The following is a 17,328-nucleotide window of genomic DNA, read 5'->3' as shown; positions in this document are numbered from 1 at the left end:
AAGACTGGATACTTAGATACATGCTATCCAAAACTAGGCTTAGAAAAGCTTAAAGACTATAAAAGTGAGCATTCTACTGTCTGATTTAATATTTCCTTAAAGGGATCAATGTTGAAAGTTTACACTTTGAAGCTAGCCTGATGTTGGAGTCATGGATCTTCTTGCTCCTGAGCAACCAGACAGAAAGAATTTGCTTCTCTTAAATTGAGTTTGTTTTTTTTTTAAGATTGGATTACAGAAGAAAAAGCCTACTAATATAGAATACTCACTATGGCATGCGATATTACAATAAACTTCAGTTTTGCCTGATTCTATGATGTAAAATGTGATCATAAAGCTTATCTTGATATATCCTCTTTTAAACATTTAGTTTCTGAATGCTCTGGACATCTCCATTCATACATTTCTCTGATGCTTAAAGTCAGGATAAATCCTCAGAATTCAGCTCCTAAGTCTGTGCAAAAGAAAAGCTGATGGTTTTTGCTGTTGTTGTTATTCTCAAATTCCAGTTTCAAAAATTAGCATCCTATTTTTGGCATTTCCCGTGGATTCCAGACCAGTACCACAAACTACTTCCATGACGTGTATGTATGAGAAGAATGTGGCACTTTTCTAAGCCCACCAGCACATCCTAAAGTCAAATTTATCAGTTTCTCTCTTGTATTAACATAAACCTATGGCTATTAATGTTACACATTTATCGTCTCATATTACATGTGGTCAGGAAGTTTGTAGGATTTTCTGCTTCAGGATCTAATTAGACTCAGAAGTATGGTTTCAACCATGGCTAAGGCTCCCCAGTGGAAAAAGATCCAATTTCAAGGATTCTTGATGGTAAGCAGTATTCAGACCCTGTCAACTGAGGGCCTCCATTTCTTTGATGACACACACTGTGGCCTCTCCTCAGTTTTTGCTTCATGGACTTTCCATATTACATCAGGTGTCTCCATCATCACATAAAAGCTGCCAACTTTGTAAATTTTATCAACTTCCAGCAAGTGACTGGTGATGGGTATCCAGGATCTGCTATAAAAAGGGGATTATTTCTGAAGTATTTTGTACATGGCACCCCTATGAAGACCTTCTCACTGCTCTGAGCAATAAAGATAGATAACCTTGAATCATTGTCTACTAAATACATTTCACCGTCTACTTTTCAACTGTTATGACCACTCTTACAATCCTATAATTGTTTTCAGTGACTGGATCGTGATCTAGCCTTTAGCCTAATATTCTATATCCACCATTGCCTTATGCATTCTGCGATTGTGACATGTTTCCATTTAATACATTTCACATTTCCTTATTTCATTTTTTTGGGGGGGGATATAGTTCAAAATCATAGCACTGTAGATAACATTCTGCATGATTTCACTATGCCAAAATCTGCTTGGCTCATAACTGTTCACTGTGCTTCGGAGCCTTGCTTTGTCCTTATTTATGAAGGCTCCTAAGCATTCATACATGCTATTGACTTTTTTGGCATGTAAAACAAATTCCTGTTCATCCTTCCAGATTCAGATTATCATCGCTTCTACTCAGTCTGCTGAAGAGTTTCTGTTGTTCTTGTTCTTTTATACAAGTTTTAATTGATTAATTCATTACTTGTGGTGTTATCTATGCTTGAGCATATATTCTCTGAAGGTTGAATCTGCGCTTGTTTTCTTTACTGTTGTTTTCCCCCCAGGCCTCTCATAAGGCCCTGTGAAGAGGAGACATCACAGAAATTAAGTGTTCAATGAAAGATAATGAGCACTGTTCTCACTTAGGGTTTTCAAGTGCAGTTAGGAACCCAGCAAAAGAATTTTATAAAGTAAGGGTGGGAGAGCAGGGGAGTTGCTTTCTTTGGGTCTGAGTTTCTGAAAACTGTGCCTGAAGTGATCAGAGGAAATCTCACCAATGGCCAAGTCAGAAAAGAGCTTGGAATAATGATGAGAGATAATTAGCAAAACTGAGGCAAGCCAGGCAAACTCTCAGTGAAAGGAACTTTAGCATCTTAAAGAGACGTGAGGCACATTGGTGTTGGAACATTATCCAGACTTATTTTACCTCTCCTAGTAATGAGGCACCCTGCTGACCCTGAAGTGTGACAAATAAGGAATTTCTTTTTTATAATACATATCTTCAGTCTCCATTCATGAGCCAAACTGTATTTAAAAAATAAGACAAGTCACCTGGTACTCGGGCTTGCACCAAAAATCCTACTTACTCGGGAGGTTGAGGATCTTCAAAGCTAATCGAGCAGGAATGTCTGTGAGATTTTTACCTGCTATTAACCACCAAAAAGCTGGAAGTGGAACTGTGGCTTGGTCAGTGATAGAATGCTAGCCTTGAAGGAATAGCATGCAGGTCCTGAGTTAAACCCCAGAAACAGTCCACACACACACACACACACACACACACACACACACACGACAGTGTTGCTTCTTTATTATTTTTTTGTGTGTGTGATAAATGTTATCAATTACTTTATTATTTTTACTTGTTATTATCTTTAAGTCATCTTACAAAAGGGTCGTGTTTCCACATGCCAGTGTATAAGTACAATGCATCTTTGAACAACATCACCCTTTACAGCAGAGCTCATGGGAATTTTCACTGACTCCTCTTTGATATGCACAGTTCTCCTATTGGGTAGGACCAAATCTCTTTCAATATTCTGGCCCTGTGATGGTTCAAACAGTACAAATGAAGTTGATTATTTACCATTAACTTTGATTATTTTTTGCCATTAGAAGGTAAGAATATAATGGAAATTCTGAGAATAATTCATCTGTCAACTTTCAAGAGAACTCATTTTTGTGAGATTTAAGCAACGAAACACGAAATTCACTATACCGTTCTTTTTTGTATGTGTGGCTTTAGAAACTTTGGCAGGACATGAGGGTGAATACATTAATCTTATTCAGATATAAGGGATCAAATCTTCAGACAATAGCTTGGACAACTTGTTATAAAGTGGAATTTAGTGTGTAACATTAGGTGTTACAAGGAGACCCATGGTGTGGCAGAGAATATGTGGAAATTGGTGAGTGAATTCTGGATTGTGCAGGCTAAAACACTCAAATTGGAATGTGTTGATTCTTTTTCCTGTAGGTTCAGCTTAGTATCATACATTTTCAGGACCTTACATTAAAACTTAGGCTCTGGAATCTAAGTTTTACAGTTATTTAGGGATCTTCCACACCTGCAGCAAATGATACCTCATGAACATTAAAAAGTGTTACTACCACAGAAGAAACAATAATAATATCATCTATACAACTCTCTGGTTTAGTATCTTGCATGTTTTAGGCACTTAGTGAATTCAGTTCAATGCCATCATTATCAGCTCCATTATAGTTATTGTTAGTACTGTTTTTAAACTAGAATTGCTGGGTATTCTTATTTAACTTAATGTCTTTAACAAACCCATCAAGCAATTTCAAGATAAATTGGTTGCTTTTAATGAAAAATTACATTAAGTAACTATCTTAGAGTAAACATGCAGTGAAGTTATATTTTGACACTCTATGGTTTTACCACAAATCTTAAAAACAACAACAAACAAACAAAAAACTGTGTCAGTTTTCCAGCATTCATTTTTTTCTTTTTTCTTCTTTTTGGTACTTTTTTTTTATTGTAAAAATACTGTACAGAGGAGTTACAGTTACATGAGCAAGGTAGTGAGTGCATTTCTTATCGAGCATTATTGCTTCCTCCTTTTTGTTTTTCCCCTACCATCCCTTCCCTCCCACCTCCACAACTACCCCCTCCCAAAGTTGTAAAGTTCGTTTTCAACATAGTGTCTTGTACAACTCATTGTTACAATGGGTCAACCTGTATCCGTATTTAAGCATTTTGGTTTTTTTTCCCTTCCCCTCCCTGAATCAGAGAAGCAGATATACAAGAAGCAGGGCACGGACATCAAATGGAGTGAAAACGGGGGCTATACCGTGAGGGAGGAACAAACAAAGAAATAATAAGATCACATGGTACATTATAAATACGATAGAAACAATAGCAAGAAAGAAAAAAAATACTTGTGTTCCTGTCTTGGGGTTCATTTCGCTTAGCATCATCTTCTATGGTCATATGTACATAGCTTTTGACCTTTTCTACTTGTCCTACACATGTACTAGTTAGTGCAAATAAGGGAAACCATGGGACCTATGTTTCTTTGGGCCTGGTTTACTTCACTTAATATAATTTTTTCCAAGTCGTTCTATTTCCTAACAAATGAGGCGATGTCATTCTTTCTGATAGAGGCATAGAATTCATATATATATATATATATATATATATATATATATATATATATATATATATACACCACATTTTCTTGATCCATTTGTCTACTGAGGGGCATCTGGGTTGGTTCCATATCTTCGTTATGGCATATAATGCTATGATAAACATAGCTGTGCTGGTAGCTTTAGTATGGACTTATTTGTGATCGTTTGGGTAAATGCCCAAAAGTGGGCTTGCTGGGTCCTAGGGGAGCTCTATGTGGAATCTTTTGAGGTATCTCCATACTGCTTTCAAAAGTGATTGAACAAGTTTACACTCCCACCAACAATGCAGTAAGGTTCCCTTCTGGCCACATCCCCTTCAGCATGTGTTGTTATTAGATTTCTTGGTTATAGCCATTTTAACAGGGGTGAGGTAGAATCTCAATGCTGTTTTGATTTGCATCATTTAACTTCTTTTGTGCAAACTCTAGATTTAGGTTAATACATTTGCTACATACAATCCTATATGTGTTTATTTTTACATTTATAAATTAATTCTATCTTTCACAAATGAGAGAAAACACGTATTCACTGTCTTTATGGGCATGACTTTAAGGTAATTTTTCAAGGTCCATTTCTTTGGAAATGAAGCAAGATCATTCCTTTGGTACTTGTGAAGTAGAATGTGGTCAAAGGGAGGAATCATGAGAGGAAGAGGGAGGAAATACTATCTTAACATTTAATGCAGATTTTATGAAATTAAGAAATTGGTGGACAGGATTGAGTTGGAAAGAATGGGGGAAGAGTAATAGAAAGGGTGACATTGATTGAAGCTACGTGATACTCATAAATGGATTGGTTTTATGGTAACTCTTTTGTACAACTGGTTAAAGGTAATAAAATACAATTTAAAAACACACAGCAATCAGATGCTATACTTGCAAGTGGAACACAATTTTGTGTGCTCAATATCTAAATTTTGATCACAATCACGATTGGTTTTAAGGAGGGTGTGGTTTCTCTCACTGCTCTTTAACTCACACTAGACCAAAGCTTATGAAGTCCAAAGTATTTCTCCTATGTGTGCATGTGTGTTTCTTGAGCCTTGTTTTTCATGATATTCTCCTTTAAAAAATGTTTTCCTGATCCTGGGGCTTGAACTGTGGGTGTGGGCATTCTTTCTGAGCTCCTTTTGCTCAAGGCTAGCATGCCACCACTTAAGCCAAAGCACCACTTCAGGTTTTTTTTTTTTTTCTGTGACTAATTGGAAATAAGAGTTTCATGGTTTTTCTGCCTGGGCTGGCTTCAAACTGTGATCTTTAGATCTCAGTCTCCTGAATAGCTAGGATTGCAGGTATGAGCCACCAGTGCCAGACTTCAACAGTCTAGCCTTAAGGAAGGAAATGGAATTCATTAAAAATATTTGATATATGAATATATGTTAAGTATTATTAGATAAGTTACAACTCTTCTAATGGATGGTTCATCTTTTTGCACACATGTCTTTGGAATGGTGTTTGCATAAATGATTTTCACGGAAATTACTAAGGCATGTTTGTCTTTGTAATGTTTTCAATTACTACCAAGAAAATTTTGTTTAAGAGTTTCATTCTACTTCCCTCTCTTCTCAGTTTTTAACTTCCCATTTCTAAATTTAAGGTTCTTATAGTTTCCAAATGTATTTCTATTTCACCTTTGAAGGAATATATTATTTCTCTATTTCTAATATTTCTATGATATTTATAATATCTTTTGCTTCTTGTACACTTTATCTCACTGTCCTTCTGGTTATATCTGTGTCTCTGTTTCCCTCTCATTCCCTCATATGTACATACGTTCTTTGTCTCTAGTAACCCTTATTTCTATGTGTTACAGAGTGTGTGTTATGTGTGATATTTGTATGATATATGCTGTCTAAGTTGGAAAGAAAATGTTACTTTCTTTCCAAATCAAAGAGAAAAATGTGTAGAGTCTGGAATGACAACAAAAATAGCTGTTTGACTCACAATCTCTCTACTCTGAAATATAAATTCTATCCTGAAGGGAATTCTCTCTTCTGTCTAGAGAGTAGACACCTCTCTCTATATATAATATACACATGGTGAAATATGTGAATATTCTAAAGTTTTTAAGAGCATGAGAGATCATTAATCTTGTAGTATCTTACCAAAACTAGAGATGAGAAATTATTTATATTGTAGGCTCCAACTTAATGCTATTCACCTTCCAAGGGATTTAATTTCAACAAATGCACAAAGAGCTCTTTCTCTTTCTCTCTCAAAATTCCATATTACTTCACTTATTTCCCAATGCATTTGACAACTGCAACCATAATAAATGGTGTTGGATAGTTTTATTCTAAGTTTATGTCTTTTAGTACTTACACTAATTGTGTGTGTGTGTGTTTGTGTGTGTGTGTGTGTGTGTGTGTGTGTGATATTCTCTGGTTTTATGAATATACTGGCCTCTGCTGGGTTGAGCACTAAGTTGGTGACCAAGATAGGGGTTAAAAAGCAAAAAAGACTAACAATTAATTTGTCAATATAGTTGTCACGTCATCTTTGACAATTTTTTCAGGTCTGCATGAGGTCTTTGTATGTTATAGTATAGTAGTGTATGTCTTTGTTACATCAGTGCAGTAGGGTGAGCAAAGTAGATTAGCAAAGTAGACACGGATTTAGAGGGTCATGTTAAGCCTGTCATTTCACCTCTTGTTGGCTGGAAGGCACACTAGTATTCATTCCTATAATAAGTACGAGTTCTATTAAATGAAGGATGATTCCTGCATCAAAAATAAGGGACAATGGGAAGACACAAATGGAAAGTTGAAGATAACTTGTTTTTAGGCTTGTTCAATAGATTTCATTTAATGGGAAGAGTAGCACATCATTATTGTATGAATGAGTATGTAAACGGATTCTTTTCTCGTAGTCTGTGGCTCATAACACTTCTTTCTTCATTTGTATCTTGGAAAAGAATGTGGAGAGAGAATTGAGTTAAGCCCCAAAGAATCAGGGGCCCTATTTCTGGTTCCAAATTAAAACAGGTATAGATTTACTTTCACAGGTTAATGGGAAACTGTCAACAAGCAAAATATCCAGGTTTTTTTTTGTATTAGCCATGTCAAAGGCTTGAAGTATTGGTGCCATGCACAAAAGGGGGCAGTGAAAATTGACAACAAAAACTCAAATCTAATGTGGAGTTTCAAGAAGCGGCAATTATGCACTTTAAAAATACTTGTGAATTTGTGTACCCTGGAAATCCATGCTCATTTAATTCGGGTTCAAATTTTCACAAAGTATGTGATTTTAATAACTGTACTTTAGCATATTACCATGTATTAACTGGAGAGAAAATAGTATAATTAGCAGAAAATAGTATAATTATCATGAGGATCATTATACTATATATTTTTAATTTGCACTCTTAAAGAGCAAACACTTCCTTCTTAGGTCACAACACCTTATGGTTCAGATACAATAATTACTGGAAAGTATTAGATGAACTCAGATTGGTTTATGAGTTATAATCTTAATGACAAATCTAAATATATAATACAAATTACAAAAGTGAAAATCGTTCTGAGAGTACACCCAGTGTTCATGCCCTCCCTGAAAATGATCAGGAAATTTTGCAGTCTACTTTTCCAAAAGATTAACATTTTGGTTGTTTTACCTCTCTCAAAAGTTTGTAAAGTTATCAAAACTAGATTTGGCATTATATAATACAGGATATTAGTAGCTTTCGGAGGCCATAGATACTTTTGCTAATCTGATATATTGATGCTGTTACCATTCACATCATTGAGTCTTTCATTTAGATGCATATCAGAATTACCTGCTGACCTGGATAAAGCACTATTTCTTGCATGCCTCACCTCAGAGTTTACAGTTGTATAGATTTGGATTGGAGCTGAGAGTCTCGATATATAACTTCTTACAAATTGACCCTAATACTGCTTTGACAAGGACCATACTTTGAAATTCACTCATTAAATGTCTGATCAAAATCCCAGATTTTTTAGTTTGGATTTCATCTAATGATAACCAGGGGATTCTAACGTAAAATAAGAAATTAAAGCAACCCTTTCTGGGGTGTTACTAGAATATTTGCCAAACTATTTTATGGTTAAAAAAGTAAAATTGATAAATTAAGGAATAAAATGCAAAAATGCAATGACCAGTTCTGAACAAAACACAAGATCTCAGAATTGTGTGAAGGTGATAATTGTCTTCTTCTGCCTATAAGAGCTGTCACCTGGGGCTGGGATGTAGCTCAGTGGCAAAGCGCTTGCCTAGCAAATGCAACGTCCTGGGTTCGGTCCCCAGTACCAAAAAAGAAAAGACAAAACAAATACAGTTAAAGAGCTGTCACCTGGTATGAGTGCTTAAAATTGCTAGAGCTTTGCGCATACTTCCACCCAAATATTACAAAGCTGGCAGCCCCCAAAGGACAAGGGCTCATTTTCCTAATATTGCATCCTCAGCTTCTAGCATCATGTCTGACTCATAAGGAAAATAGGAACAACAGTCGGCCACTTCCTTTGGTTAGATGGGATCATATTCTGAGTCAGACTTGTCCCATTGGTTGGTTGCGAGACAATATAAATATATTTACAAAGTATACTGGCTGTATTATTTAGCCTACTCAATTCACATAAATATTTACTCACAGATGAATAACTAGCTTTAATTATGAATTCGTTGGTAAAAGACACGTTTCTCTGTCTCAATGTTAAACTCTGTGTGTGTGGTGCCAGGGTGGGGGTATTCCGGTTAAATGCACTTACAAGTTTTTCATTAAGTGATCTGTGTGTTTCTCAAGTTATGAAACACTGGACAAGTTGTTATTTCCTTTAAAAACAATGCCAGTCTGGTGAGATACCTCCAAGAAAAAGTAGGGTGAAAAATAAATAGCCATCTCAAATTGGCGTATGTAAATGAAAACTTGACAGGATACTTGTCCTGATCAAAACAGCTAATCTCCTTAGTATTTATCTATGTTTAGCAACTGTGTCTATCCTTTAACTGTGTCTTTCCATTAAGAAAAACACACACTCACATGAGACACACCCTAATTAGAGAATTCGGGGGGAAAAAAAACTCAGGAAAAAAATTACAAAATGTAGGTTTAAATACTTACAAAAGTGAAGTTGAAGCTGTGATCTCTTACAGTCCTTAAGGTGCTATGGGATGTTTTTCACAGTGTCTGACCCTCCCATCTGTCCCAAATTGTACCTAACTGCTCTTTAGAATGCAGGTGCTAATTAACTTCTTAACACTTCCCAGCACAGGCCTAAAAGCCCAGAGCCTTCTCCCTTCTGTACCTTCTGAGGTGTCTCTTTGAGTTGCCCACACAAAAAAGGTGTGTTTCCCACCAAGAGTCTGTATTACTTTTGTAATTAAAACTTGAAATAACATATAACTTTTAAAAGCATGGAGCATCCTTTCTTCTTTTTGCTTCCCTAATAGCACTGTTCCATAAGCTAGTGTGTGAACTGGATTCCTGGTTCCTTTATGAGATTTTTTGAATTGTTTTCCATCAGGCAGGAGGCAAGAATTTTTTGTGTAAAATATAGTTTCTCAGAAGAAGCTTATGGGAAGGAATCAAACACCTAGAAAGCAGTTCTCCAACAAGAAATACGACTCTTTGTTTGGACATACTGTGTTTCTTTGATGATTTCAAAATGCATAAACTGCTATAAATTTATACCTTTCAGTCCTATTGGAGTAATATGACAGTATGATTAAGTGTAGGCCATTTTCTGTATCCCACACCTGCTGCTACCCAGGCAAAGTGACCTAAACATAAGTATATTTTGTTGTCCCTGTTGGATTCAACAATCAGCATATTTTTTCTTATTGTTTTTTGGTTGCTTTCATTGTAGTAACCTTATTTTATGTCCAGGCTTAGTTTTCATAATGATTATTTACTATAATTATAAACATGGGCAATAATAATCTATTTTTTAAATATTTATTTGTTCCATCTGTAGCTACAAAATTATTTGCTCATATTTTGAATTACTTCATTGAGAGAACATCATACATACACACACACACACACACACACACACACACACACACACACACACACAGAGTCATATCATGGTATCTATGAGGAGATTATTTCCAGGATTCCTCTCTTGGATACAAATATCATTTTGCTGCTCAAGGCTCCTAGAAAACAGTCTTCATATTTTCATATGATCTATCTATCTGATCTTAGATACTTTAAATCTTCTCTAGACTATTTCTAATAATTAATACAGTATAAACGCTTTGTAAAGAATTGGTATATTCAACTGGTCAAAGAATAATGAATAGGTTGGAGTGTTTTTAAATTTTCATTTTATTTTATTTTTTTGGTCAGTAATGGGTTCTGAATTCAGGGTTTTATGATAGTTGTGTAGGCACTCTACCTCTTGAACCATACATAGCACCCTTTCATAACTCTAAATTTTCAATCTGAAGTTACTTGAATTCACAGATCGCGAGCCCCATCAGCACTGTGGAACTATTGGACCTTCATATACATGGGCTCTCATCTATGATTTTTGGTATGGCCAGGGTGACATTGAATAACTGTTTAGAGTATACTGTAGTATGGTTTTGTGTCTGTATGTATTTGCATGTGTGTGTGTGTGAGGGAGAGAGAGACAGAGAGAGAATGAATGTTTCTGGATGCACTATTGGGATGTCTGCCCATATAAATACATCACAAATATTCATATTCTAACCATATCTATATTTTAGTAAATAAATTAATAATGCAAAAGTATCTTTTGAGTTATCACTAGTTCATAGGAAGTGAAAAGTAATTTCAATCCACTTTTGAGTTTTTAAATCTAAATAAGATACTAATAACAAGTGTAAAAAAAGCACTTGAAAAAGAAGCACAGCTGTTCCTCTATATTTGATGTTAGTTTTAATACCTGGAGGATCCGTTCAGGCAGAAGAACTGACGGGACGTCTCTAAAAATAGCCACCAAAATTTAGTGGAGGAGGTATGGCTCAAATGGTAGGTTGCATTCCAGCCAGCAAACTGAGAAAGTACCATTAAATAAAAGAAAAAGAAAGAGCAAGAGACAGAGAAAGAAAGAGAGGGAGGAGGAGGAAGGGAGGCATGGAGGAAAGAAGGAAGGAAGGATGGAGAGAGAGAAGGAAAGAAAGAAGGAAGAAGGAAGGAAGGAAGATGGGAGGAAGGAAGGAAGATGTGCTATTTGCTTCTAAACAGGCAATTGACAATGAATATAAAAAGAAAGTTAAAATGATGTCATTCTCTAGAAAGTCAGTGGAGTTTTCCCTTACATTTTGTCTTTGGACAAGGGCCATACAAAAGTTTGCATCTAATGATCATTCTGGTTCCTAATTATTTCCATGGGAAATCTGGAGTGATTTCAAAGGTAGCTTCTGGTCATATACGAAATTCAGTCTTGAAACTCATTCTCTGGATAATTTAAACATCAAGCCAAGCCAAGATTCTACAGTTTTAGGCATACGTCAGTGCTCCTTACTTGACATGTTCACATTCAAACATGCACTAAATAGTCACAGCCACATTTTTTTCTTCCTGCCCCGAGAACAGCTGTAGAGATATTAATTGTGCTTCAGTTATAAATGAATTGCCAAAAGGGACAAGACGGGTTGTGTATCTCATCAGCATGCCCTGTCGGATATAAATAATGAGACAGGAACTTGGTAAATTGGAAATTTGTGATAAAAACAAAATGTGATATTATGAAGTCGCACCATTTCTTTCTTCTGAATTTATTGATTTTTTTAGGCTCTCTGCAAAGTGACTGAATCAATGATTGGCTTTCACAAAAATGTTAGCTAAAAGGGCTATATTACTGGGGTCAACTACAAATTAGCCCAACATGTAAGCACAAAGGTAGTACAAATGTTAAGAAGAAAAAAGCTGCAGATGTCATAAAGCATAATTGGAAAGACACAGCTGTTGGTTAAGAACATACGGTCCTTTTCTCATTGCATTATTTTTTGTACTGGTCTTGGGCCTAGATGCTGTCCCTGAGATTCTTTGGCTCCAGGCTGGTGGTCTACCACTTGAGCCACAGCTCCTTTTCTGGCTACTTTTAAAGTAGTATATTGGAGATGAGGATGTCAGTGCACAGGCTGGCTTTGAACCACAGTCCTCAGATTTCAGCCTCCTGATTAGTTAGTATTACATTTGTGAGCAACCAGTGCCCTGTAAGATTCTTAAATATAGTTAAAAGAAAGAATGGAAAAGTAAGAACATAACTGAATCAAGCCAAGGATTGGAATTGGTTTGTTTAATCATTTCAGTTATTTTATTTTATTTTACTTTAAGCACTGATACTAAGGATTGAACTCAGTGCCTGCACACTTTCCCTTAGCTTTTTAGCTCAAGGCTGATATTTTATCATTAAAATCACAATTTCACATCCAGCTTTTTTCTGCTAATTCACTGGAGAAAGAGTCTCTTGGATTTGTCATTCCAGGTGGACTTTGAACTGAGATCCTCAGATCTTGGCCTCCTGAATGGCTAGGAATACAAGTTCGAGTCACCAGCAACCTGACTTCACTTTAGTTCTTCAAGTAAAGTTGGGATTTGCTGTGGATGCTTCATAAATTTCCACTGCATTTTAAACCTGCCAATTTTTACTTTTACCAATCATAAACACCTTAAATATCACCCCAAATTAAAGGCATGGCACAAGAAATCATGATGTATTTCTCTTATATTTTTGGAAGTTTTTTATACACAATGAGGTCAAGGTCTAAACACAAAATTTGTGTATGTATCTTGTACATAGAACCTGGTGATATTTTGGTACAATATTTTTGTGCATTTCACTCTAAATCCAGCTTCACACAAGGTGAGGTGAAATTACCATTTGTGGAATCAAAAAACGCTTTAGAATCTTGAAGCATTTTTGATTTCAAGTGTTTGTATTAAACATATTCAACCTATATTTCACAGCATGGTGTCATGAATTGCAACTTTTCATAGCTACAAGGAAAAGAAAACCCCGTTATTTGCAAATGTGATGTCTCAATGGACTGGGTGCTTTTTAAAATGATATTTAAAAGTCTTATCTCAAATGTAAGCATGCTTTAGGTATGTATTCTAAAAATTCCTTGTGCACATATACGCATGGCCTTATGCACTTTCCATTACAAAGTCAATATTCAGAAATCATAGGCTATACTAAACCTGGGATTTGCCTCACAGTACTTCATCAGAAAGGCTACTCACATACTCTTGATCCGCCTTCCACCAGTCCCTGCTCAAAATTAGTTCTCTCTTTGCTCACATCACTCATTGAACAAATGCAGGTTTTAGGCTATGAATATGATTGTTATGTGTGACTTCTGTGTGTAAGCTCTGAGCTCCCCAAGGATCTAGGAAAACTCATATTCGTCTTTGATATTCCAAGACAAAAACCAGTTTCACAGCTCAAGAAATCAATGGACATTCGGATTGTAATGAGAAAGGATACAAACAAAAAGAAGTGAAAGAGAACAATGAAGAAAAAATAAATATCCCTGCTAACATTTCATACTACTTAAAGTTGTGATCCCTAGTAGGACTGTCAGCATGCATCACATTCAAGGCTAAAAGCATAATTTGTCCATCATTTTCTTTCTTCCATCTTACTATGTCTCCCATTTCTTTCTACCTTCCCAGTTATAAGAACTTTCAAAATGGTGGCAAGACCTTAGTCATACTTTTGTGAACCCATTGCTTTAGCCTTTCACATATTCTTTTGTTCTTGCCAAAAGTTGAATTAGGAAACAAAGAGTTTCCAGTACATTTTTCCCCCAAGTCTCTCCAGGCATTCATATACCAAGGTCTCAGTACATTCTTCTAGCATGATTATTTCTATTCTTTGTTTTGCTTGTTCAGCATGATGACTTCAACTTCTTCATATACAACTGAACCTATCTTTCCCTCTCTGGCATTTTTGGTCTTACCTGGCTTCTTCAGTGTACAGAAATGAACAGGTAGGGTGCAATTCATTGGGATCTTAATAAGAAAGAGAATTTTGTGCACATATTTCTAGACAAAGAGTATTTTTTTTTTTTAGATTCCAGAGAAAAAGATCAGGTCAGGTCATCTATCCTAAGCTTGAAGATTTTAAGCTCGGAGGCATGGTATACATCAATGACCTGAGCTTAACTCATGGTTGACTCTACCAATGGTATCTGGCCCTTTTCCTCTTTTGGAAAGCAAGTGTTTGCTTTCTTGCTTGTCACTCTGAGACTTGGTGAATTTCGGCTGGGGATCTGAAATATATAAGGTGTAGAAGAAATATATTGATGCTGTTCTGTGGTTTTGTTGCTGCTGTTGTTCTGCTGGCTGCTGTGCAGGAAGAGGCGAGGGTGCTCAGTTTTTCAATGTTTTTGTTTTTGTTTATTTATTTATTTATTTTCCAAAATGACTCTTTACTGGCAAATCCTTTGCCAGCAATGGGTTATCTAAAGAGGTCACAGGTAAAGTTCTGCTTGAGTTCAGAAAAGCAATAATTTTTTTTTTTTAAAGTACAAAAACAGTAAAACAGCTTTCCAGACAGACAAAACAAAAGGCCTAACTCAATTTGGCTGGGGATCGGGCTACTATGACTTGGGCATTTACAGATGGATCAGAAAACTGAGTCAGTGACGTAAACAAGATTTCTTGCTCATTGAGAGTGTTCAGGATACAGAATATGACTCATTGCAACAATGAGATGTACAAGTCATTATGTCGAAAACGAACTTTACAACTTTGGGGGGGGGAGGATTGGGTGGGGGGCGGAAGGAGGATGGGAAGGGATAGGAAGGGGAAACAAAGGAGGAGGCTACAATGCTTGATAAGAAATGTACTCATTATCTTGCCCATGTAATTGTAACCCCTCTGTACAGTATTTTCACAAATAAAAAAAAATCCAAAAAAAAAAAAAAAAGAATATGACCTCTGCCTTTTAACTAAGCTAATTCCAGCAGAAGCGTCTGACATTCTGTTTGCAGAACCAGTGTGAAGAATGAAAACACGTATATTTATACACTGGAGTGTGTAACCTTCTTAGAAACAAATGTATGGAAGGTTTGAAGCTCTGTAATGAGATACTGGGTTAATGTCTTGTTACAGTAGACAGCAAACACAACTGGACAGCAAACTCTGAACATCCTTTTACTCTTCAGGTCTAACTCCGTGCCTGGCATACTGCAGGTGCCATGCAAATCGTCATTCTGTACATGTGAGTGAATGAACTGAGTAAAATAAATGTTCAATGACTGATGTCCTTTCATAGTATAGAAGGCCCATATAGGCCTAAGACAGGTATAATAGGACAAAGTCAGGATGGAAAGAGAGCTGCCACTGTTGGACATTTACCATGCTATTAGTTCTCAAGTATTTATAGGATTTCATTACTCAGGTAACAGTTTAGGAAAGGTTTAGTTCCCAAATGCGGTGGCCTATGGAATGAAAATACACTTTTTCCCCCTCCTCTACTGCTGGGGAGAGTGGGGTGCAGGGGCGGGGGGAAGAAGAATGATTCTCATTCTGAAAGTTTATTTATGCACATGGAACTGTAAACCAGGCAGCTTATTAGTTTTCACAACCAGGCTTCCGAAGGTGCTCATTATCTGTCTGCGAAGGCAGTGGCTAGGCCACACCATGCGAGCATTGTTCTGGAAGGATGCGAGGAGGAACTTCTCTCCTGTGAATAGTAAACACGGGTGAGATTTTTACAGTTACACATTTTTTTTTTCACATCATACTTTCCATTTCTCTCACCCAGTGCACATTACAGATGTTTGCTGGGATGCCACATGCGTAGAATGGGAGGCATCTGTGTGCACAATGGCACCTCCTGAAGTATACTTAATTGTGTCTGAAAGTTGCAGACTCCTATTAGAAACACGGGCGTGGGGGTTCCGTGAAGTGACACAACTGTTTAGGTCTCTGAAAATATAGCAAGCAGGTTTTATTTGCTCGGTTTCTATCCCAAATCATGGAGCCTGAGAACTGACAGGGTACATTTCCATGCCATCCCTCAGAGTGACTGCAGTTACGAATCTGTCCCCATTCCCATAATAAATTCAAATTGGAACATGTGGCATTTGGCAACCGTGCACCACTGTGGGCTGAGAACTCACACAGGAAGAGAACACCCAGTGAGCATGAGTTAGGCCTGTGAAAGAAAATAGAGGGAAGTCATTGAGGATTCTACTGAATGGTGCATGTCTTAAAAGAAAGCAATACTACCTGAGGGCTAGTAGCTCAAGCTTGTAATTCTAGCTAACCAGGAAGCTGAGATCTGAGGATCAGGCGTTAAAGCCAGTCCCAGCAACAAAGTGTGTGAGACTCTTACGTGTAATAAATTACCAAAAAGCCAGAAGTGGAGCTGTGGCTGAAGTGGTAGAGTGCTACCCTGGAGCAAAAAAGCTCAGGGACAGCTCTCAAGCCCTGAGTTCAAGCCCCAGGACCAGGATAAAGAAAAGAAAAGAAAACCAATGCTACCTCTGCTTTTATTCAGTTGGCTTTTCTTTGTATTGTTAATAAATAATATTATTATTATTTGGGTGGTTTTGAAGGCTGGATTCAAGTTTCCATGTTTTCTAGGAAGGTGCTCTACCACGTGAGCCATACTTCATCATCTTCCATTGTTTTGCTGATACTAGGGTTGTTACTTAGAGCCTAGAGGCTGTCCTTTAGCTTATACCTTGGGGCTAGTGTTCTCTACTACTTGAGCCACACCTCCACTTCTAGCTTTGTGATGGTTAATTGGACCTAAACATTGCATGGATGTTTCTGTCAGGGCTGGCTTTCAACCTCAATCTTCCAATGCTTGGTAAGAAATGTACGCATTATCCTGCCCATGTAACTGTAACTCCTCTGTACAGTATGTTCACAAATAAAATTATTTAAAAAAAAAAAAAAAAGAATACTCAATTCAACCTCAATCTTCAGATCTCAGCATCTTGAGTAAGTGAATTAGCTGTGTGCGCCACAGGGGCCCAGTTTTCAACCCCCTATTTCATTGGTTATTTTCAAGATGGCATCTTGCTTTATGCCAGGACTGACCTGAGCTGCAGTGTTCCTATTTACATTCCTCCTGTGCTGTTGGGGATGACAGGAGAGAGCC

The 17,328-nt window shown here is 36.9% G+C and overlaps 1 protein-coding gene across 1 annotated transcript in view; it reads left to right on the top strand.

The window, feature by feature from the left end:
- Cdh8 (cadherin 8) overlaps window positions 1-17,328 on the top strand; it is a 346,195-nt gene that overhangs the window by 148,478 nt on the left and 180,389 nt on the right. The window lies entirely within an intron of this gene.

The sequence above is a fragment of the Dipodomys spectabilis genome, unplaced genomic scaffold (genome assembly GCF_019054845.1).
Source record: "Dipodomys spectabilis isolate Male_0828 unplaced genomic scaffold, ASM1905484v1 ptg000167l, whole genome shotgun sequence".
Classification (NCBI taxonomy): domain Eukaryota; kingdom Metazoa; phylum Chordata; class Mammalia; order Rodentia; family Heteromyidae; genus Dipodomys; species Dipodomys spectabilis.
This window is presented reverse-complemented; position numbering and strand designations above follow the sequence as displayed.